Source organism: Myripristis murdjan, chromosome 10 (assembly GCF_902150065.1).
Source record: "Myripristis murdjan chromosome 10, fMyrMur1.1, whole genome shotgun sequence".
Classification (NCBI taxonomy): domain Eukaryota; kingdom Metazoa; phylum Chordata; class Actinopteri; order Holocentriformes; family Holocentridae; genus Myripristis; species Myripristis murdjan.
Window position 1 is genome coordinate 32,412,629 of NC_043989.1, and position 23,851 is coordinate 32,436,479.

Below are 23,851 nucleotides of genomic sequence, written 5' to 3' on the forward strand. Positions count from 1 at the left end.
GTGGCTCGAGGGTCTGCAAGATAAATGATATAACTGATAAATAAATGATAAAATTTTGTCATTAAAAAGTGCATATCCATATGTGGGTAACAATTTGTGCCACACTGTGCAATAAAACAAGCCACTGAGCAAGCGTTTGAGCCAGTTACTCCCACCTGTTCGTTTTGAGCTACTGTAGTAGAGATTCATATGTTCTTCTAGAACTCAAAGCCAAAGCCATGAGAATACTGCTGGCCCTCCCTACCACTTGCTAAGAGCTGAGAAACTGTTCTGAGAGACAGGCCCACAAATCTCTTTATGTACTAGGTAAGCTACTGTGATTGTACAGAGGGGGGAAAAAAGTACTGTGGTAGATGTGTTGAAGAAAAATTATCACTATTGTGAGAATCCATTTTATGATTTTTTTTCTGGTGGTATGGTCAAGTGGGGGTCTTTGGGAAAAAAAAAAAAAAAACTCCATTATTTTTTTCAGGTTATTTTTTTTTTTTTTTGGCAATTCTGCTTTATTTGATAGTGACAGTAGAGAGAGACAGGAAAGGCATGAGAGAGAGGGGATGACATGCAGCAAATGGCTTGAGGTCAGGTTCGAAGCCGAGCTCTGCCATCAGGACTCAGCCTTAACAAGTGGTAGACGCTCTTATGTGCTGGGCTCCCGAGTCGCCCCAGAAAAATTTTCCCTTCTACTAGGTCTCTAGCTTGGAAATGTTTGAGAACCACATCTAGCCACATCAAGTGCAAACATGGCTCAGTAGACTTGCATCAACAATTCAAAGTATTTGATCTGACAAATTAGCTTCCTAAGCCCTGTATGAATATTCTGGGTAGACTTTATTTGTGAGAAGTGTACTTGAGGAGTTCAGGGATTATAAGCACCAGCACCACACCTGAGGAATTAGTCCTATGTAAATCATATTTGCAAGCAGAGAAGAACGTCAGTGGGGACTTTGGTAAATGAATTCCATCGTTAACCCAGTGCAGTGTAGTCTGCTCTCACTAATGTTTGTTAATCTGAATGGCCCTTGATTGCACAGATTCAAGGGAGTATGTCGGGTCTTGGTTAATAAAACAGAGGAGCCATTCACACTCAGTCATGCAGCTGCAAGACAAAAATTCATGAGGTGTGATTTTGATGAGAACATGGCCAAATGAAAAGAAAAGTATTCTACTGTCTGGGATGACTTTTCCATTTTATTGTTAATTACTGTATCTCAGTTTTTACGATGTTGTAATTTTTATTTCTATCACTGTTTGGTGTAAAGACAGAAAATCACATGAAATGAACAATACTACATAAAAAATAAGTAGATAAATTAAAGTTCAAGGTAAAGAATTTCACAACAATTACAAAATATTATTAGAGGTAAGTTATGTCCTACAAAACAGACTGGTGAAAAACTGACAGGTGATATACAATAATTAGTGGTCTGTGAATATTTAGGCTCAAATAAAGACTGACAATGAGGTTTATCACCTGAAAATCATCCATCAGCTGACCAAAGTTGGCAGCTCTGGTATCATAGATCATACTCAGCAATGTGAAGGGAGAAGAGCTGAGAAATAAGGAGTGTTGTAATATTTAACATTCTTTTTAACCAATTTCTCCTCTGGTAATTCATGCCATGTGCAAAGACAAAATAAAACAAAATGTAGCTGTCAGTGTGTACTACATAGTGGTTGTCAATACAGGCACTGGAGAGAGACAGGGGAGACCCAGAGAGAGTTGTAAGAACATAGCCAAATGTCTTGTTAACCCTTTGAATCCAGAGCAAATTCACATGACATCTTTTAAAATTACATTGCATATAAATACCAGAAAATTGCCAGAAAATCACCTAACATTTGAGGGGGAAAAAATAACTGCAAGAAAATTACCCTGCAAGTGCCACAAATGAAAGAGCACACACACACACACACACAAAATTACCTATCCCCTAAAATAAAACAATTAGAAAAAAAAGTAGAAATGACAAGAAAAATGACCATTAGCTAAAAGAAAGAAAGCAAGAAAAAAATAAAAGTAAAAAAAAAAAAAAAAAGTCCTTGACATTTTTTTTCTGACAGTTATTTGTGAAAGTACTATCAGGTTGGCTCTTCCTGGTGCTAGGGCACTGTGCTGAGGTGTGCCTCAGATACTGTATACCAGATCTACTTTCAAATTCACACAAGAAAAAAAAAAAAAAAAAAACAGCCTTTTAATTCACTCACAAAATGGGTACTGGGACTTGCTCGTCTTCCTTTATGAGCTAAAAGTGTTATTTTTGAAGCTGCTTTGCCACACTATGGAAGTGAATGGAGACAGAGATCCTGTATTGTGGATTAGCAGCCTGGGGGAGCACAGAGCAACTAATGAGGATATTTCACCACCATGTGGACTCATGTCACACCGAGGTAACTATGCAGACCAACACTCTACCAAAGTTCAATTATGCTGTAAGTCAGGTGACAGTGGAGGCCATGGAAGGAGCTTAGTGTTCCTGGTGTTCATGAAACCGCTCCAAAATTAGTTTAGCAGTGTGTATGGGAACATAATGAGGGAATAGTGCTTGCCCTCCAGGGTGCTCCTGGTCCCACTTACACCAGGTATAACAGTCAATACAACATACATCTATATATATTAGGGGTGTGCGGAGGCACCACTATCTGTATTTGTGTTTGCATTTGTTTTGGGGCAAAATAATTCAGATTCGAATTCAGGAAAAAAGTGGGTGTGGCTTCAACTGGAAGTAATTTATTACTATTTTTTAATTGTTGGATTTTAACCCTGAATAAATATAATATGACTGAAAATCCTGCTTATTAAAACTATATAGGTTTAGGAAACCCACTCTAACAACTATGTATTCTGCAAATCAAAAGAAATATAATTTTTTGTTAACATTTTTTGTCCACTGTGTCTGTTATTGTCTATTCTTTTGGTGTATAACTTTCAGATTAATGCTTCTTCAAATTAAAGGGCTGTATGTGAAAGACAGCCAAAGTAGTATTATCCTCAGATTGTGAAGAAATTGCATGTATTATTAAAAGCCCAATTTTGAGAAAAATGTTTTTGGTAATTTATCATTACTTGCTGAATATGGATTCGGATTTATCTATCTATATACCTGTATATCTGTATCTATCTATCTATCTATCTATCTATCTATATACACTACTCACAAAAAGTTAGGGATATTCAGCTTTCGGGTGAAATTTCAGGATGAACCTAAAATGCATTATAACCTTTCCAGGTGAACTTAATGTGACCTTCTGTAAACTTTTGAATGCACATGTCCAACTGTTCAGTGTTTCAGTACTTTTTGCACAAGTTGCTGTTCTCTAACAAGGAGTTTAACGGCAAAATTCACAACAGGTGTTTGATGCTCCAGCTCATCGAGGTCGTATCATTAGGGAATGGCTGCTGGAGACTGGGGTACCTCAAATGGAGTGGCCTGCACTTTCTCCAGACCTGCATCCCATAGAAAACCTATGGGATCAGCTGAGTCGCCGTGTAGAGGCTCGGAGCTCTGTACCCCAGAACCTCAATGTCCTGAGGGCCACCCTTCAAGAAGAGTGGGATGCCATGCCTCAGCAGACAATAAGTCGACTTGTGAACAGCATGAGACGTCGTTGTCAAGCTGTAATTGATGCTCAAGGGCACATGACAAGTTATTGACACTGACATTTTTTGTTGTGGTATATCCACCACTGTTGTTGGCTTTTGTTTCAAGAAATTGTTTGAGATGAGGAAATCACCAGTGTATGCTTCTACTTAAATGCCCTACTTTCATGATATAATATCACTGTAGCATGAACTTTTTATATTTTCCATAAATTAGTGTAGTTAGCGTGTGTGTGTATATATATCTATGTCTACATGTGTGTGTGTGTGTAGATAGATAGATAGATAGATAGTTTCCAAGTTTCCAAGTCAGAGAAAAACTAAATCTTAAAGATTAGCAAAGGGATTATGGACTGGTCTGTCTGTTTTGCTTTCCATCCATCAGTCACACACAATTTCTTAATCTCTGCTGGCCTGTTTTGGAGCAAACCTGGGGGAAATGATGGTTTTTAAGTTGAGGTAGACTGAGATCTGGCTATCTGTCCCAAATGACTGAAGACTAGAGAAGGGACCGGGCTCCAGTCACCTGTCGTTTAATCTATCCTTTCATACATTTGAGCCTCTGCTGGCCTGTTTTGGACAAAATGTGGGGAAATGATGGATTTTTACGCTAGTCACCAGCATTTTGAATATAACTACCACAGCCCCACCACAAGGCTAGCAGGGCTCTAATCTTCATGCTCAGCAGCATCTACAAAATGAAACTGATTGGCCCACCAATAAGCCATAAAGTCCCCAAGCTTCAAGCAGTAATGTCCAAGATGTCCCTGGCCCAATTTTGATGCTGCTAGGAGGAGATGATGTAGCTTCATATTGAGATCTGACTTTCTGTATCCTGTAACTGAAGATCGGGGAAGGGACTATAGATTGGACTTTGGGCTGTGAGTCTCTTTGCTTTGGACAAACTTGGGAATGCTTAATTTGGACACTACGGCCCCACCACTAGGCCAAGAGGGCCCTAAGCTTCACACACAATATCTTGGACATTGATGTGTCAAATTTCATGAGCCTTAAGGGAATGATGCATTTTAAAATACATATTTAATAGCCACCACAATATCACCAACAGGCCAAAAATCACTTCTTTGGATTTAGTTCTTAAACTTCAGTCTAAAATCAAAAATAAAACGGTAACACTTTACAATAAGAGTACAACAATTAACGTTACTTAATGCCGTAATAAACATGAAGTAACAGGTCATAAACATTAAGTAACAGTTAACTAACCGTTAACTAATGTGTCTAAGAATCATGTACTAACGCTGTTCATGCTACGGTATTAATTTATATGTTATTTAAGGGTTATTGTAGATATTATTAACATTAGTTAATGCCATAATAATCATTAACTAACAGTTAATTAACCATTACGGCATTAACTAATGTTAACTAACGTTAATTGTTCTACTCTTATTGTAAATTGTTGCCAATAAAACTTATACCATCAATTTCATATAGTTTGAAACTGACAAATGACAATTTATTATCAAAGTCAGGAATAATTACATACAGCTATTGCTTATCGAAGCATTCAGATTGGGTTACAGCTTTTCACCCCCACCACTCTTTACAGGGTTGCTGTGCATTTAATTCCCAATATGGCTAACTCAAAACAACATACAATCCATTGCACTTATGAACACTTCAAATTGATTAGATTGCGTCTCCCATCGGTTCGCTCTGTTGGCATGTAGGCATGTTTAATCAGGTTCCTGTGGTGCCACTGAACAACTATGTGTAATGCTTCAGTTCAACAGATGTGAAGGAGTAGTGGTCAAGTCTGGAGTGAAAGGAGATGAGTGTGTCTCCCTCTTAATCCTCTTAATAAAGTGTTCATCATGAAGACAATAATCGCTAGACTTCTATCCCCTGTAAATCTCTGTAATGAGTCTATATCTGGCAAGAAAAAAACACACACCTATGGCTGATTCAAAGCCGTGCCCTCGGTGTGTGTCCATGTATACTAAGACTTATCAAGAATATTAAAGGCATGGGGAAGTAGGTGAGCATGCTTGATACTCTCATATCAGATCTCTGTTGTTAATCATCCTCCAAGATTTGAAAGACTATGAATCCTCTCTTATAATCAAGCACATTGTGTTAGAGGAGGATTATCTGCTCTACTTTGTCTGTGGGCTGCAGCGGGCATTGACCTTACAATCATGAATGTGAAAATCAAGAACTCACAAGATGTAGCAATCACCTAGATAAAATCAAATCATAAGAACTGTCATAATAGTTCTTTCAAACAACAAGAATGAAAGATCATCCTGCTGTGTCATTGTTAATGAGTAATAAATGTGAGGTAAATGACCTGTTAACTATACAAAACCTTACACTGCAGCCTGACTGAGGACTGCTGGGACTGTAGATAACATTCAGAGGGGGAGCCTCCGGTGGGTATGTAGAATACAACATCAGCCATTTTTAACCTAGATGCTTTTTGATGGAAATTACTAAAAATCTCATCATAAGGACACTCCCCACAGCGCTGTAAGTAAATGATCAATTCTTCTGGGGAAAACCATTGTATGAAAAGCCTGTATAGCAACCAGGGACTACTGAACTTAGAACTAGGATACATCTGATTTCCTACATGGGAAAGTGTAAAGGAACACCAAGTTGAAATGACAGAGCAGATTGGGGCTGTATGCATAAAGGATTTTATCTTACCAGTAAGATCACTAAGTATCACTAAAGGTTCCTAGCTAAAGTTCTCTCTTAAAATCTATTCACAAAGCTGCTAGGACCAGCTAGCTAGACCTTGTTACTATGGATGAAAGTGTTTCATGAACAAGCTTACTTACTTTGTCCACTGGAATTCAGCTGATGGTGGATAGCTCTCTGCCTGTGAACTGAAAATACTGTAGGACAAGATATCATGTTGCCATATTTAAAAGAGAAAAGGTCTCATGGGTTCTAAGTCAACTGTAAAATGTAACTGAAGAATGTTTAGTTTAACTTGTTTTAACTGCTGAGAGCGCAAGTCTCAGAACATAATGTCGCCTAATGTGCACCAGAGAGTGACTGATTCAGTTTTATAATCTATACATGGATAGCTGATAAGGACAGGTGTATGTGTAGCAGCAGGGCAGGAGTGGCAGTCTGGTGCACACCAGAGGAAATGGAGTTTTATGTCTGTGAAGTCTGGTGAGGAATATAACAGCATTTAAAAAAAAAAAATAATAAAAAATCCCGTGGACCGTTACATTTTGATACATTAATGGGAAACACTGCCACACGCCTAAATCTTGCAATTAAACTACCTTTTTACAAGCTCATTATCATTGAAATCATGAGAATGTTGGCTTGATTATAAGGCAACTTGCCTGTAGAAGCCATTTTAAGATTGTTTGTGATTTGGTCTTGAGCCGGATATACACTGAGTGATTTTGGTCATCATGGAAGAAGCGTGGCAATGTTTGAACATGGCTCCAAAACCATGGTCCTATGTTGCACTGTGAGGGAGGTTCAAAGATGCCTGTTGTCATGGTCTTGCAACCACAGAAAGCCTGGGACAAAATTTTGACAGTGTTAGTGATTTAGGATAACCATCTCACAATGTGGCTGCAGCTACGATCTACTGGATCTATGTCTGGATTTTTGTCATTAATACCACTATTGCTCCATTCTTGCTTAGCGTCATTGTTTATGTGTATTGCATGTGCACAGCCACACCATGGGCTTACTCAAAGTGTCTTGTAGGTGGACTGCAATCTAGTATGTTGAGGCTGCTGTTGGTGGGGAAATTGGCATCTCTGCCTCCTCTACAATGGACTTCTTTGTGCAAATGCTCTCAGACTCTAAAAGTCTAAAGCCCATGCTCTTTGATTCTGAAATATTGAAAATCTTGACAGGAACAAATCCACAGAAAAATGCAAAACAGGCCCAATGCAAGAGCAAAGGCCGCATTTAATCTTTCCTGTTTCATACTAAAGAATACAATACTGAATAAGCAATGCTAAATCATAGTGTATATAAGAGATACCATAGAATAAAATGCAGTCATTTCAATTGTTGTTTTTTAAATGTTCAGTGTTTAGTAAATATTAAGTGAAAGCTGGGTGGGATAATGTAAAAGATTTATTTTCAGAAGCTCTGGGAGAGCAGTAGTGATATATAAAGGAAAATAGTGAAATGACACAACAAAATATTTGTTTTAAAATGGATGTCTTTTAAACAACCTTGGTTCATTTATTTAAAAACCCATTTGGACGTTTTTAAGTAATATCTCATGGGTTAAAATACATAAGCTAAGCCAGTGTGCACTCTAATCTTTTGGCTTTTGTCAAGTCCTAGGGTTTGTTTGGCAGAAGTTAATAGGATAGCAGCTCAAGTGCAGAGCATTTAGCCCCAGTCTTGCCTCACAAAAGCCAGAAGGGGAGGGTATTTTTTCTTCTTCCTCTTATTTATTTATTTTGAAGGAGGTGGGGTGGAGGGTGGCCTAAGTAGCTTAACAAGGATTGAATTTCATGCAACATATTTTTTGCAGAAAGCTGCAACATGTACCATCAAAAGCAAACAACAACCAATTCCTCCTCCTTCAAAATTTGCAGACTAAAAGCTCTGTTCATTTTCCAGAAGCCTGTGTTAGCACCCGCTGAGTTTTGTTGCTCAGACAATGGTTCACTGTAGTATTCTTACCATGTGTTCACAGCATAAGCAACTTGAGAAAGCAGCCCTGGGAAGTCCATTCATTTTCACTGACCAGAGAATTCTGTGTCAGTTTAATCACAGCCGCCTTGTCGCCTCCTGGAATGTCAATGTTTTTTTCATTCTATTTTATTTGAAAGTTTGCCAGAGATGTTCAGCAGTGAGTCACATAACAGTGTTGCTGTATACCCTGCCTGTCAATAATTACGCATTGTAACTCTAGTTCTATGATCATAGGCAAAGTCCTCAAATTGGGCTCTATTGGCTTAACCACCCACATGCTCACCCTAGCACACTGAAATTTGCATGCCCTTTTTCAGCCAATCAAGAAGAGCCTACTCAAATCTATGGACTCTGACCAAATATAAGAGCCAGAGCCCCTCACTTATCATCTGTTTATTCTTCAGTGAGTGAGGGAGCAGTACTACAGCGCTCCACCTGAGATCACTCGTCCTCCAACAGGGCTCTGCTGGCTTAGGAGTGAAAATTAGGCTTCAATCCAATTCCAAGTAATACTAGAGCCAGAATCACCAATACCAATGCTGATATTGATACTTTCTATTACAAAAAAGCAGCTAATGAACTTTCGCATAAGGAAGAGCAATGTGTCATGATTTATGAGGTAAATGAATTAATAGGCTATTTCTGAATACATTTTCAGTAGCATCAAATTATTTTTCAAATATTGAGCATTTCTTTTTTACTTTTCTCTGTTAATTACTTGATCACATGTTAAAACATTTGTACATTGTTACTTTACACTAAGCGCGCATTAGTGCAGAACAACTTGAAGTTAAAGAAAAATGGGTGTAATGTAGTATTGATCCTACTGACATGAGTGCCAATACTCAATCAAGAGCAAGACAAGACAAGACAAAACGACCCCTAGAATACACCAAATGTCATGACATTAGTATGATGACAACACGCTTTATCAAAAGCATGGCTGCCGGTAACAAAGTGCAGCTGGCCAACCAGTACAGCCACATTCCACAATGAGGTCCTCTCCAGAAGCATGAATGTGCTCATCGGATGTCATGATATCTGTAATCCACTGAATAGATTCTGAGGTAGCAAATTTGACAAACTGGTCTGAGGTTGGTCCTGGTGGAAAGGTCGAGAGGTCACCAAAGTTGCAAGGGCTCACTGTCTGGGGACCATGAACGTGCTCCCCAAATGTCATGGCAATCTGCCCCATAGATTTTGAGACATCAAAAGAGATATTTTGGCCTAGGGGTGGCGCTAGAGGAAAGGTGATTGTAGACCCAAAACCTATAGGGTTTATTCATTCCCTGTAAAGTATGAGTACACTCAACAAATTACTTGGCCATCTGTCCATTACATTTACAGATATCTTGTGTACAAGTCAAACGTTTGGCCTGAACACCCCCCACCCCCCTGAGCACCTGTTAGGACCCGATTCTTTTGTTGAATGCCCAAGGACAGACCGGAGTCAATCTTCAGCTCTCAGATATAATATTTATTTGGTCACAGGTAAAGCAAAGCAGCGCTGGTCTCAGTGTGACAGAGCTCTCGCAGGATCTCAGTCAGAATGAGTGTAGATATCAGGAAATGATACACATTTATGTTCTTGGGCTTGGGCCTGCCCCGTACATAGGTTGGACTTTAAACGCAACCGAGAGTAATTGGCCAGTTACCGGACATGGACAGGCCAACCACTGTCCATGCCTTGATCTCGGAATGTGTGATGCTATGTGTATGTATGTTGATTGGGTGTGTATCTAATGCAATAGACCTAACAAATAAGATAGAGAAAATATGTCTGGTTCCAGCTTTGTTTACCTTCTGCTAATAGTCAAGCTGTTCTGAATAACACAAGAAGCATTGAACTTTAACATGCATTGAATACTGCAAGAGACATGAACTATAAGGCCAATTATAACACACCCACGACTGCAACCCCCGACATGGAGAGAACTCTATTGTGAAGTTCGCGGATGACACCACCATCATCGGCCAGATCTCCAACAATGATGAGTTTTCATATCGGGAGGAAATCAACCATCTTGCAGAATGGTGCACAGAAAACAACCTACTGCTCAACGTCAGCAAAACCAAAGAGCTGATAGTTGATTTTAGAAAAAAGGAGGCAAAGACACACAACCCTGTCTACATCAATGGAGCTGAGGTGGAGCAAGTGAGCAGTTTTAAGTTCCTGGGAATCAACATAACAGAGAACCTGACATGGACTTCACATATCTCTGCCCTGGTTAAAAAAGCTCAGAAACGGCTGTATTTCTTAAGGAAACTTAAGAAAGCAAAATTCCCACGCCAAGTTCTTGTCAACTTCTACAAAGGAGCGATTGAAAGCATCCTGACTGGAAACATCACAAACTGGCATGGGATGTGCACGGCCCAGGACAGGAAGACTCTGTAACGAGTGATTAAAACTGCCCAAAACATCATTGGCACCCATCTACCAAGCATCAGTGATATTGGGGAGGTGAGGTGAGATCCTAAAAGACAACACCCACCCCAGCCACAGCCTGTTCCCCCTGCTGCCGTCAGGCAAAAGATACAGAAGTATCTGCTGCCGTACCACCAGACTACAGAGCAGCTTCTTCCCTCAGGCTGTGAGACTACTAAATGCACCATCTGAACTCCTCCAGGCTTAATAATTCTATTTTCTACACAATCAATCAATTAATCAATCAAGAGGGAACCACATTTTAATTTCACTATACAACCTGTAGTATAATGACCAATAAACTTCCTTGTATCCTTGTATCCTGAAGGCAGCGCAGAGGAAAGATCATTGAGTCATCTACCAAATAGCATAGCAGTTCTCTAATTACATTTTGTGATATGTTGTGCAAAGGTGACATTTTTGCCTAATGGAACAGAAATTGACAAGGTTCATTTTCAGAGGAGCAATAATGCACTCAATAGATTTCAAGATATGCTGCCTTAGAGTTGAATGTTGAACAGATGGATAGACGGATAGATGGACACCCCCACCCACCCACTCACACACACACACACACACACACACATCTGGCTAAAAGAAAAACATTCAGAAATTACAGAAGAAGGCTTAAATATGTAAAAATAAGACAAATAATGCTATGGACTTTATTTGAACTTATTTTTTCTGTGATATGCAGAGAACTGAATGTTCTGGGAGAACACAGTGCCCACCCGTTTAATAAAGCAAACAGTACACACAGTTTTAAAACAGGGTTGTTTCTGTCTGTTGGGTCAGTCATACAGAGGCTGTGGTGTTTGGGGTGCATGCTGAAATCCTATCTAACATCCATCGTCCAGTCGGTCTCAGCTGCATTTGCCGAAGCATTGCAGTTGGAAAGAGGCACCTCTGCAGTCACTTTAGGGGCAACATTTGCTGAGTTGTGTATTTTATCATGCAAACAGCAGAAAATAAGCATCTACATAAACTCCCATCAAATCCCAGTTAGAGGTAATTGCTTTGTTTGGGTTTGATGGAAGGCGGGCACGGCAGGGCATACAAATGCCTTTATTACCACTCAATGTCTTTCACCTGCAAACTCTCCTGCTCAAAAGGCAGCTAATGTTGCTCTGGCAGTGCAACCTTATTGAGATCATTGGAGGAATGTGAGGTGAAAATGACAATAACATTGCTCACTGTAATAATACTCAGGCTTGTGCAGCTGTTGCCAATAACACAGCCAAGAAAAGTCTGGCTATTGTCAAGCTGGTATTGTGTGGATTTGACCGTATGTGTAATAACTGAACCTGTGGATGTGGACAATGGCAGAAGTAGGAGGAGGACAGAAACGAGGGAATGGAAGAGAGAGAGACAAGCAGTTTGGCTAAAGTGGCAGCAGGTTTCCAATTAAAGTTGGCAAAATACTGATAGTGACAAAGCTAAATATAATATCTTGAGTGGTGTACCTTGGTATTTATATGGGGCTGCTGTATCTCATAGGATAATTTAGACACTGTAAAACTTTTTTTTTTTTTTGGACAAACTGCATTTTCAATTAAAGGCACCACCGTCTGGAATTCTACCTGCCCATTTAACGCAGTTTCATGATTTTAAAATGTTTTCCACAACAGTCAAGGTTTAGTCAAAAGTGAGAGGACGCCGACTCGATAAATTTATTACATTTTGTGATGTTTTATTTTATTCCTGTATTAGTATACACACTTATTTTGAATTGTAATACATAATTCTAATGAATACTTGGAATGTCAATAACATTCAAGGGACTGGTGTTGGAATTTAGCTTTGGCTATACACACATGTACAATAAAACCTTGCTGTCAGTGTTATCTCTGCCTGTCCTTTACAAATAAACAAACAAACTAAACTAAAGAAACTGAAGATGTAACGTAAAATATACTCATCAGCCGATGACCTCAGTCCAACATTGTCCTCTAAATATTCCATTCCCATACAACTAAACTGTATTCTTAATTCCATTTCTAGGGAAACATATATTTGTTTTTTGTTTTTTTTTATGTATCTTTCTTTCTGGCTTTTATAGTGTGTCATTTTCATATGGTTAGGTTTAGGCACAAAAATCGCTTGGTTAAGGTTAGGAAAAGGTTAGGTTTAGAAATACAAACCACTTGGTTAAGGTGAGGGAAAGGTTAGGTTTATGCAACCAAACAAGTTGGTTAAGGTTAAGGAAAGGCTAGGGTTGGGCATAAAAACCACTTGGTTAAGGTTAGAGAAAGGTTATGTTTAGGCATAAAAAAAAAAAACCTCTTGGTTAGGGTCAGGTAAAGGCACCACAAACAGCATAAGGTAACATAACGTAATGTAACATTGTGAGTCAGAAATTAACTTTTTTTGTGGCTCCAATATACTGACTGGAGTGAAAGAGGAGACTGATCTGACATGTGGACCTGTTTAGCTGCAGAATGTATGATTTCAGAGAGGAATGAAGTTAAAGTAGCAAAGAGGTGAGGAGGAGGAGGACAGAGGAGCTTGTACAGGCTGATGCAGACATTTCAAGCCCACACTGGGAAATAACAACAGAATGACTGTAAATTGTTGGGGGAAAGAAGACCCAGACTGATGACTCTTACAGTAAAAGGGGTCATTTCACTGCAAAAAAAAAAAAAAAATGCACATAGTATTGCGTAATATAGCTTTAACATGACCAAATGAGCACCCCGTCCAGAAAAAGTTAGACTTGCTAATGTTATATCTTTTGCCCTTCTCATCCTTTTGGTGTCCCTTAGGTAGAAAGCACCACAGGCCACTCAGCATGCTGTGCAGTTTACTGACGTCACATTCCATGATTTCCTACCTGAATTTGACTGTTGTGGTCCACATGAGTAAGGAATTTAATCCCCAACTTCTCCAGTGACCAACAGCATTGGACCACGCTTGTCCTAGACATTTCCCAGGTGTTAATGTGAGTGGCTGTACAAACGCAAGGTAGGAATTTGCAGAAAAAGTGCATGTTCATGCATGATCAGCAAGCCATTCATGAATAAATCAAGGTGCCATGTTTTTGGAAAATGATTATATTATTAAATTCATATGTCAGAAAGAAGAGTGTTATTTTTTCCAGTGAGGCTCATGGAAAACAGACATTTAAAAAGCAATGTCAGTAAAATTAATGTTAGAGACTGTCTAAAATTTTTTGTTGTTGCCCAATTCCAAGCCCATATAGCCTATTTGAATAAGACAGACGCTGTGAGCACAGCTGACAGCAACAAAATCGTGAAGGGAAATAGCTGTTCTAGAAATGACTGCAGTCAAACTACTTAATGCTTCATTTGTGAAGAGAGTGATGTGTGTAACAAACCAAAATGCAGCGTCTACTGATGTAAACCATTATAATAAGAATGAATAAACAGCCTGAACAACTGTATTGCAGTATTTCACTCACCACATTAAGAAACACAATAAAATTAGCATACTGACTGCATAGTCTGTGTACTTGTGTACTGACTGCAGTCTGCATGTGTGTGTGTGTGTGTGTGTGTGTGTGTGTGTGTGTGTGAGTGAGTGAGTGAAAGACAGAGAGAAACACTTTGTAGAAGTCTTCTAAACACCACAGCAATTACACTGGATGCCCATATATGAACAGCACAGTGTTATGGGGAGGTCACACCAGCCCTAGCTTCCTGTAGGAATTAATTTCACCTCTCACCTCCACAGGTCAAAGTTCAATTCAGCTGAACTTGGACCCATCACAAATTTGCTAGACTCAACAATGCTTTAAGAGCACTATGTAGTTTTGAGAGATGGGTTTTAAACTAAAAGAAAAAAAAAGAATTATGTGGTGTATGAAAAGATATATTAAAAAAAAATCTAAAATATATTTAAAAATATGTCCTCTGGGGAAAAATGGGTCTCCAGGACAAAGAAGGGCTACCAGTTCACTGCTGTTGTTTTCAATTGTAGGGCCTGCAGTTTTGTTTACATGCATATTTACTATTTGAAAAGCATCCTCTAGGCTTCTGTTTGCTTTACAGTGCTCAAAAATCAGACATTTTTCATTTGATTTTTTTTTAATGCATGTAAATGTGATAGACTGATTTCATCAGAAAGCTGGTTGATACTGGTTGAAGTTCATAAGGTATTCAAAAATATTAACAAATCTGATTAAAAAAAAACAGACACAGACAAGGAGAAATTCATGGTAGTTTATTGTTAAAAATACAAAAGGTTGTATAAAAAATGTCCTGTGGAAGAAAAGTCATTAAAAAATGTTAAAATGCAAGAAGTATACAAGAAATTTAAAAATGTTTAATACATTTGATATGGAAGAAAATGTTTAGAAAGGTGTATAAATACCTGTGGTAGTTTGATCTGTCATCGGTTGGTTGATCCTGAAGAAAGAGAAATACATGATTGATTGGTGATGTCTGCAGAGTCCGGAAGAGGGAGCTCTCTGCACGATGCCTCCAGGGTTGCCAAGTCCGCGTTTTTTCCGCCAAATTGGGCTACTTTTTAAGTGTTGCCGCGGGTAACACATTTTGTCCGCGGGTTGGACTTGGGCAGACATGAATAAAGATTCATATTTTCAATGACCAATGTTTATACCCAAATCCTGTCAAACTGACTCCGGGCCAGATCAGCATATAAACTATCCACATATGTCACATTCTCCACAGACAAATAATAAGCCAATGCTGTGTGAGGCCACTCAGCACATGACCAATCACATCATCAGCATCACTCAGCTGAAGTAAGGTATCCCATATTATATTTTAAGTTCTGATATACTGTAAATTAAATAAGTGAAAGAACTGTCTCGGGAAATTGCCTTTAATGTTTATGGTGTTATTTTATAGATATTATAGTGCATTTTGCAATTATAGCAGTGCTGTTGGACTTTAAAAGCAACATATATGGATTTTTATGGGCATATTTTGAGTTCTGGTATTGGGCTGATTTTTGGGCCCCTTTTATACCAGGTTGGGCGGGTTTTGGGCTGGTTTTGAGTTGCTGTTTGGCTGCTTTTGTCTCACAGACCTGGCAACCCTGGATGCCTCATTCTTAATGAAGCAACTGGAAGGAGAGCATCCTGTCGGAGTGTTTCATTCAAATCTCCGCTTTTTAGGTATAAAGCAAACTTTTATTGTTGTGTATTTTGGTGTATGTTTGTTTACATGTTGATTGATGTTCTGCTAGCTTAGTGGCACGAATTTGAGTGTTTTAAAGGCGTGAAAAGCATGTTAATTAATGTTTTGTAAACGGCTAGCTGAAGTGACTAGCACAGCCACAGCATACACTGCGCAGCTTGACTGGCTCGGTGTGACGCACATTTTGAAGCGTTGCCGCTGCTGTTGATGTTCATGTGCATGTTAAGAATAATGTGTACTCACTCTTTAGAGTGTTTTTTATAGCAAATGCATTCAGTACACTCAGGTTAGGGTATTTTGAATATTTACCTGATGTGATTTCTACTGTTAAAGGAAAACAGAAAATTAAATTAGAAAATATTGCTTGCAATGTCAAGAAAATATATTGTTCTTATGTTACATTTATAAAAATTCTGTACCTCTGTAAATTTTCACATATTCCTAATGAAGCAACTGGAAGGAGAGCATCGTGTCGGAGTGTCTCATTCAAATCCCCCCCTTTTCAGGCTGTAACATAAACACATGTAAAAACACATGTAAACCTTGGAAGGCCTGTTACAATGCCTATTTCATTTGTTTGTCAGCTCCTTAGTAAAGAAAATGTCACATACTAAAAAATAGAACAGTTGTATTAAAAGTTTAGGGGATTTATATTTTTGCTAGACTGAAGTCCTGTTTGCACAGGACTAGTATCACGTGGGTACCTCTATTAATTACTGATAAGTACAGAGGTTGTCTGTGATCCTAATCCTGTATGAATCAGCCATGTCTGTAATTTGTGAAGTAAAAATTCCTGCGCAAATTTCCTACCGTCTGTCAGCAAACACAGAGGCCATCTGACAACATAAGTAAATTTGGGTCATATTTTTTTAGCAAGGTTGTTGGTTTTCTATGTGTCTTTTCTTCTACCTCTTTCCCTTTTGAGAATTATGGAGGCTGCGATGAAAATGATGAATGATGAAGAGTTTTGACAGCATTTTGGGTGCAAATTCGGGAGGCTCATTTCATTCGCAGGAAGAGCAAGCTCGAATCCGTCAGAGCTGCGACATCTCCAAAGATGATGAGATGGATGACATGGCAGCGTGCAGTTTGGAACATTTTTTTGCAGCTGGCTCAATGCAAACACCTGTAGTGCTGTTGCTGCTGATCATTACACAGAGTCTTGCCATCTTCAGTCATATCTGGGGGGATAATGTCAGTAAATTTGAGTAGAATACAATCTTCACTTAGTCCATGTGACTGTCCAAATCACATGAGCTCTGCTGGTGATTCTCGTCCAGTGCAAGCAGGGCTTTAGGTTCTTATAAGAAAGCTTGGCTATAATTTTGTATTAGTAAGGAATTAAATAAGAAGGTGCTGTGCTTGCAACCATTAATTCAGATGTTTCTGTCTCTTAAGGCAAAACTGAACTTCAGTAGGCTGTTGGGCTGTACAGTTACCTGGAGGTGATGAGTCCACATGGGGGTGAAATATCCTCAATATCTCCATAGCACTGTATTTCTATCTCGTGCTCACTTCCATAGTGTGGCAAAACAGCTCCCAAATAACTCTTTTAGTATATAATCAAGCACCAACCAAGTGGACTACCGTATTTCACCAATTAATCACCTGGCCGCAAATAACCGCCTGGTTCTTTTAAACGCCTGGGGTCTGCACCCATTTTGCGTATTAAACGCCCACCCGAATAACCGCCGGGGCGATTATTTGCATAATATTGAGGTAAGCCAAAATAAGGCTATTCACCTTATTTTTTCAGAAGTAAACAGTTAGCCACACAATGACTGTGCGGCACTTCCATTTTCTGTCAAAATTAGAGAGCTAGCTAACGTTAGAAAAAAAGGGTGTACTGTAATCTTAAATCGACCAACTGTAAATATGTTGGACGGTAACTGTCATCACAATAATGGCCTGGTGCAGGTCTGTGCAAAAATAAATAAAGGCCTGCAGCGAATAGCTGCCTGGTTCTTTTAAACGCCTGGGGTCCAAGTTGATTTTGTGTATTAAACGCCCGGGCGATTAATTGGGGAAATACGGTATTCTTTGCCAGTACCGGTATTTAAAGTAAACTAAATGTCTCTTTTCTTGATATTTCAGTATTTGCATTGGAAAATATCTAGCAGCTAGCATCTGCAGGTAACCTCCACAGAGTAGCCTTGCATTTCTATATCAGGAAAATAAGACGTGGTAATACTGGTATGGCAATACAAATAACTGTAATAAAACACACAAAAAACACAGCTGTGTCTCACAATATTATTTTTCTCAATCCTGTATTGATTCTCTAGCCCTTTATGTCGGTTACAACAAGTCCTCTAACCCACACGAGCACGCAGGTTGTTTGTTCCAGCCCTCTAATACGAGCTAAAAGAGTGTCTCCTAAGCTGTTAGCTCCTTCTGAAACACTTGGTTAAGATTAGGACAAGGTCATTGTTAAGGTTAGGAAAAGGGGAAAGCTTTGTCGCAATGGTTAAGTTAACTAATGCTAATGTAAATTAGCAAACATCTGCTAATATTTGCTAGATACCATTAACTACCTAAAACACTGGACAGTTAGACTTTAGTGCAGTGTTTTATACAAGAGCACTTTGATAGTTCTGCTGGAATGAGACATTTGAATTGCTTTGAATCAGTTTGTTGGTTCTTTTTTAAACCATTTCAGGCCCTAAAAATTCTGTCACACATCATCAAACTCAAACTTTGTCAATTTGAGTGGATTAAGGCCGGGGGGAAGTCCAGCTCAGTGTCAGGAGGCTAACAGTTAGCATTTGGAGCATCCAGCCAGTATCCAGCACTCAGTAACAAAGAGAGCAAGATAGCACCACTACTGTCCTACAGAACATCAAAGTTTTCAAAATGGGTGAACTATCCCTTTATTCACAACCTGATACAATTGTTTCCTTGTTAGCGGGCAGCTCAGATTATGCCTGTATTGACTGCAGCATATTTTAGCTGACTCCAAAGCCTAAGTGATAAGCACAAGTGATCGTATGTCTAAGTAATTGCTTCCGTATCTCTGCAGCGTGAAGGTCATCTGCAGGAGCCACAGCAAACCCACAGGCCATATTTCTGAAGCCATATTGTTGACATTAGTGAGAGCCAGATGACAGCGCAGCAGCGAGAAGCAGCATCATTAACCAACCTTTGCTGTGCCAAAATTAGTAACACCCAAAAGAAAAACAGTTTCCCTGGCGATGTGTCCTCACTTTGTCCTGGGGGGGTGTTGTTGTTGTTTTGGCACTGCACAAGGAAATTAGCATACACTTAATAAATGACAAGTAGACAAATGTGTAGCCTGACAACTTGCTTGTACAATCAATGGCTGCTTGTGGTCTGAGATAACATCACAAATAAGGCTGATCTCTCGCTATAGGCACACAGGATGTTTGCCTGTGACATCATTTAACTTTGGGATACTTTAAAATCTTAACATGAAGAAATAAGAATTAAGGTAGTTGTCTTGTAATTTGATTTTAAATACATAAATATAATAATAATAATAATAATTATTATTATTATTATTATTATTATTATTAGCAATGTTTTATGTAGGATTCAGGACTGCAAACATGAAGCACACCAACACCTGGCCTATCTGCCTGGTGACTGGAGGGTGACCCCATCAAAGATTGCAACTCTTGCCACACCAAAGGCTGTAATTCTGTCACCCCTGACCAACTGGAGCAACATACGAGTAAACAATGTGGCCTCACCTCCTCAAGAACTAATCATGGGACCACATGTTTCTCTCCTATAAGGACTTCTAAAGTGGATCAATGACGCGATCAGTCATTGGTTTACATGTGACTGAGTCAAAGAATACCCCCACAGGATATTCAACATCCTCCTGATAACGAACCGTCTGTCTCAGGAATGTGGTTTTCAAAGCCCCTTTGTTGTCACACCACGATCATTCATTTACCCTAATGACTGGAGTTGGGGGGGGGGGCCTTGAAACCATACAACACATCTGAACAACACATCCTGAGTCTCATAAGACGTTGGTGGCCCCTGAGAAAGTGAACTTTAATGCACCAATATGGACTGTAGGCAATAAGGGTTGCCAAACATGCATCTAATATCAATGACAAAGGTCAAGCTTGTTACAGGAGTTAAGTTTTATCAACTTGAGTGTACAAGCAAAGGTAGATGTGACCCCGTTGTGATTTGTCATGTCATGTTTGGTGTCATTTTGTTCCATAGGGTGTAAGAAAACCAATTCTCAGGTGATTTTCAGAATTCCTCGAACAGATTGCATGATATGAAATCAAGTAGAGGAATATTTCATCTAATTCTGGTCTTTCGACCCCTCTCAAAGGCGGTCTTCCCTTTGGCCAGGAGGTTGAGACAAAGGGGTTTGCCCTTTGAAACTTATGACCGTCGGTAACCGTGATTGGCCAAAGACCACCGCCTGGGAGGGGCTGAAAGAGTTAAAATCAGTGTGTGTCCAAGAGAGAAACAGAGCTTACACCATCCAAGCTCCATACAATAGAGCTTTACCATCACAAGTGTCTCAAAGAGCTTTTTATCATCCGAGCTCCATACGAGAGCTTATCCCACCGAAACTACGGAACCAGATCGAGACCCCCGCAGAGCTTTTCCTGCGTGACTCCGTTCCAGCAAGCGACCAATCCACCGCAAGCTTTAGCTCCAGCTTCGTCGCTTCCCTTCTCCTCCGTACGTCTGCTGCAATCAGCTGGTCCTCTCCGTCAACGCCGCGAGGTTCCAAACTCCGTTACGATCCTCACTCCAGGCTGTACGCAAGTAGCCATACTCTCTATTGCTTCAGTCTCTGGTGCGGTAATTAAATTTTAGTCAGTTAATGTTGACTACCTTCTAAATTTCCCTGTATCAGAATCAATCTCTCTCTCTCTCTTCGGCACACTTGAGTGGGTTATATTTCTTTCATTGAAATCTTTTGTTCATGTCCGTACTCATCACTTGTTTCTTATTCATGTCACTCCAATTTGGCCATTCATTGTATGTTTCATTTTATGTTTGTTGATTCATCTGTACATATCCCCATAGATATATATATATATATATCATTTTATCATAGTTAGGTTTGTGTGATTGATAGTGTAGTTAATAAAGTGTGTTAAATTCACGTCCGTTGTTTGTGGTTTATGAGTGGAATTCTTGATCCCTATTCGGAAAAGATCCGACTGCCCTTTTAATTTTGATTTGATTATTTCCAGGCAAAGACTATCATTTTAAGGTTGTAATCTTTTCGATTTAAACTGTTTTCCTGCCTGATCACCAGGAAACGCAGTTTCATCGGTCCTTGTTACATCTTTTCTCCGGCCAAGTTGCCGTGATAAACTAATCATCACTTTCAAAGTGTTGAATAGTTTATTCTTCTAATTTCCCCATTGTTTTATGATAGTCAAACTAAGCGAGTAATCCTACATATATTGGTGGAGGATGCGGGCAGATTAAATCAAGTTTCCACTCATAAATTCACTATAAGCGTTGCCGCTACAATTGCGAGCTGGTTGAAGTGAATTAACCTTTATTGCTGTGCTACTATTAATCAGGCAAAACTGTATCGGGCCTTGCAGCATAAAGAAGGAGAACTAGAGGATATAAAGTTTCTGAAGAAACTTTGATGTGCTTGCCTTGCGAGCGCCTAGACATGTGTAAAGCGCCAGCCCTATGCTGTTTGTGGGTTGTGTAGTGTTGTTGCTCTTGCCCAGGCGGGGAGTTGAACCCTGGTCTCCTGCATGGCAGGCAGAGACACTATCCACTGTGCCACTGGGGCTTGTGTGGGCGGAGCCAGAAATGAGGCTCTAAGAAGCACACAGCATGAGTAACAGTGCTGCTTCTGTGAAAACTCACCTAAAACTAGTGGTCAAACAAATGCTTTCTTCTCAATAATAGTAAGTCCGAGCAGAAAATAAAATGTACCATGAGAAAGGCAAGGCTTTGGCTTTTCAAAGTGTGTCAAAATTATTTCCCAACTCCCAAAAATTCCCCCCCCTAGAGCGAGTTGAAAAAGTGTGTCTTTCTGCTTCTCTCCCGAGACTTTGCATTTCAGATATAATGGGAGTCTATGGGGGAGAGAGCTGGCACTCCTGCCTCGTTAAGGGTCACAGTTTAAAATGTTGAAGCTACTTTGCTTTTGTATTTACATTTTTCAAAGCACAACTATTTTTCCTACAATTTGATCCCAAATTTATGCATGTGGAGTGAAAATTGTGGCCAGGAGACCAAGTAAAAGACAAAAGTTTTAGGCGTTTTTTCAGGGCTGCTCCACTCTAGCCCTCAGGAATGCCACTCTAGCTCACGCAATACACACTCATTCAAAAGTCAGAGGCGGCTCAAAAATAACTCCAAACTTAAACTGTGTTTTATGGCAAACTAAAGCAGACATGAAAAATTCAAGATGACACACATAAAGTTGAAGGTCTGCTGAGTCATTTAAGCTTTGAATGGAGTCTGTGCGCCAAAGAATGAAGGAGCTGTGAGGCTTTGAAAATGCATGAGTGTCTGCCGATTTCCCATTCTTTTTCTATGAGGGCAAAATCGTGATTTAAATTATGAATTATGAGAAATCGCAAAGTCTGATCGGTTTGAAAATTGACACACCTCTTCTTCTCCACAAGACGCACATTTTTTGTATTTGGTGCGTGGACGCAGGTCCAAAGCTCTGGGCTCTGGAGCCTTCCAAAGTTTTGGCCATTCATTTCGGATGGCCGAAATTTTCAGGAAAATTGGAATTTTGAGAATTCCGTGGGTCGGATTCCTTATAAAAGTAATAGCACACCTCTCCCAATGGGGCCGCACATTTTCCCAATTCATTGTGGGGGCCTAAAACCAAAGCTGTAGGAGGAGTAGCGCGCCGAAAAAAGAGTGGAATAATAAACTATAATAAAAATAAAAAGTATGCAGGATTTTAAGATGTGTTGCCTTTTCAAGGCAAGCACATAATAAGGAACTAATAAGTGGTCCAATTTGCCCCTCTAGTGGAGACGTCTGCTAGCGGTGAAATTTCAGATCTGTGTTTTTGTGAGTTGTCAACCCAGGGTCTCTAGCGACCGTGTGGGTTTGTGTAACGGCCGTAATTAAACTTGGACAGACTTAAGGTCTAGTCTTAAGTATTTGTGCGCATTATTGTTCAGACGGACTCGGGCGTATTCCCCGTTTCCAACGTCTGCTTGGTACCTGCGTCAGCCAGCAGTAGCGTTACGAATCTCTAACCTATTTTAGCTGGGCTGATTGCTCCCTTTTACCACTGGAGTAATTAACCAGTGGTAGTTTCTGTGTAGCGCTGGACGTTAGACAGTTACACACTTTCTAAGCACCATATAGCCAGACAGAAAGGCTAGGATATAATTGCTTGTGTGGGAGCCGCGTCGTCAAACCCAAAGTGGTTTTAAAAGGACGACTGCGTATGTTTAGGTGTAAACCTACATACCGTAACATTGTGGCAGAAGAGCCACGGGCCAGAGAGGCCGTCTAGCTCAGCAGTAAAGCTTGGGAAATTGTCGCGGCACTGTCCGCTCAGTTTGAATTGTGCATGCCAGTAAGTTTGTAACAAAGTCCACTGGATAACGAGCGCCGACTCGTATGTGCATGAAACCCTGCTTGTTTGTGTGCTGATTAAGCTTTTAATGCTTCATAGCGGCGCCGACCGCTTTCCCCGGTTGATTTGATAGCATAGTAGTATTCCTCTGCGCAGGATTGCCCCCTACTTATGCAAATAGAGTGACGTCACCGGACGACTCCGTTCCCTTCCGGGTGAAATTTTCTGGCGCATGCGCGGTCTCCCGCGACACCATCTTGGTTTAGCCTGAGCTAAATCAAGGCTAGGCTAGGGCAGCCTAAACAGTGTGTTGGTAGCCTAAGCTAATTGGAAGCTAGGCCAAGCACCGTTTAACCCCTGTATGATAATACAGGCAACTAAGCCATTGTTTTAGCTAAAGCTAACTAACGGTTGGGTTAGCCAGCTAAACTGTTGTTTTTCATCTAAAGCTAATTGACGGCTAGATGAGCCATTTTGGTGCTAGCAGCTAAGCTAGCTAGTGCAGGGTACAGTCAGAATATACCCTGAAG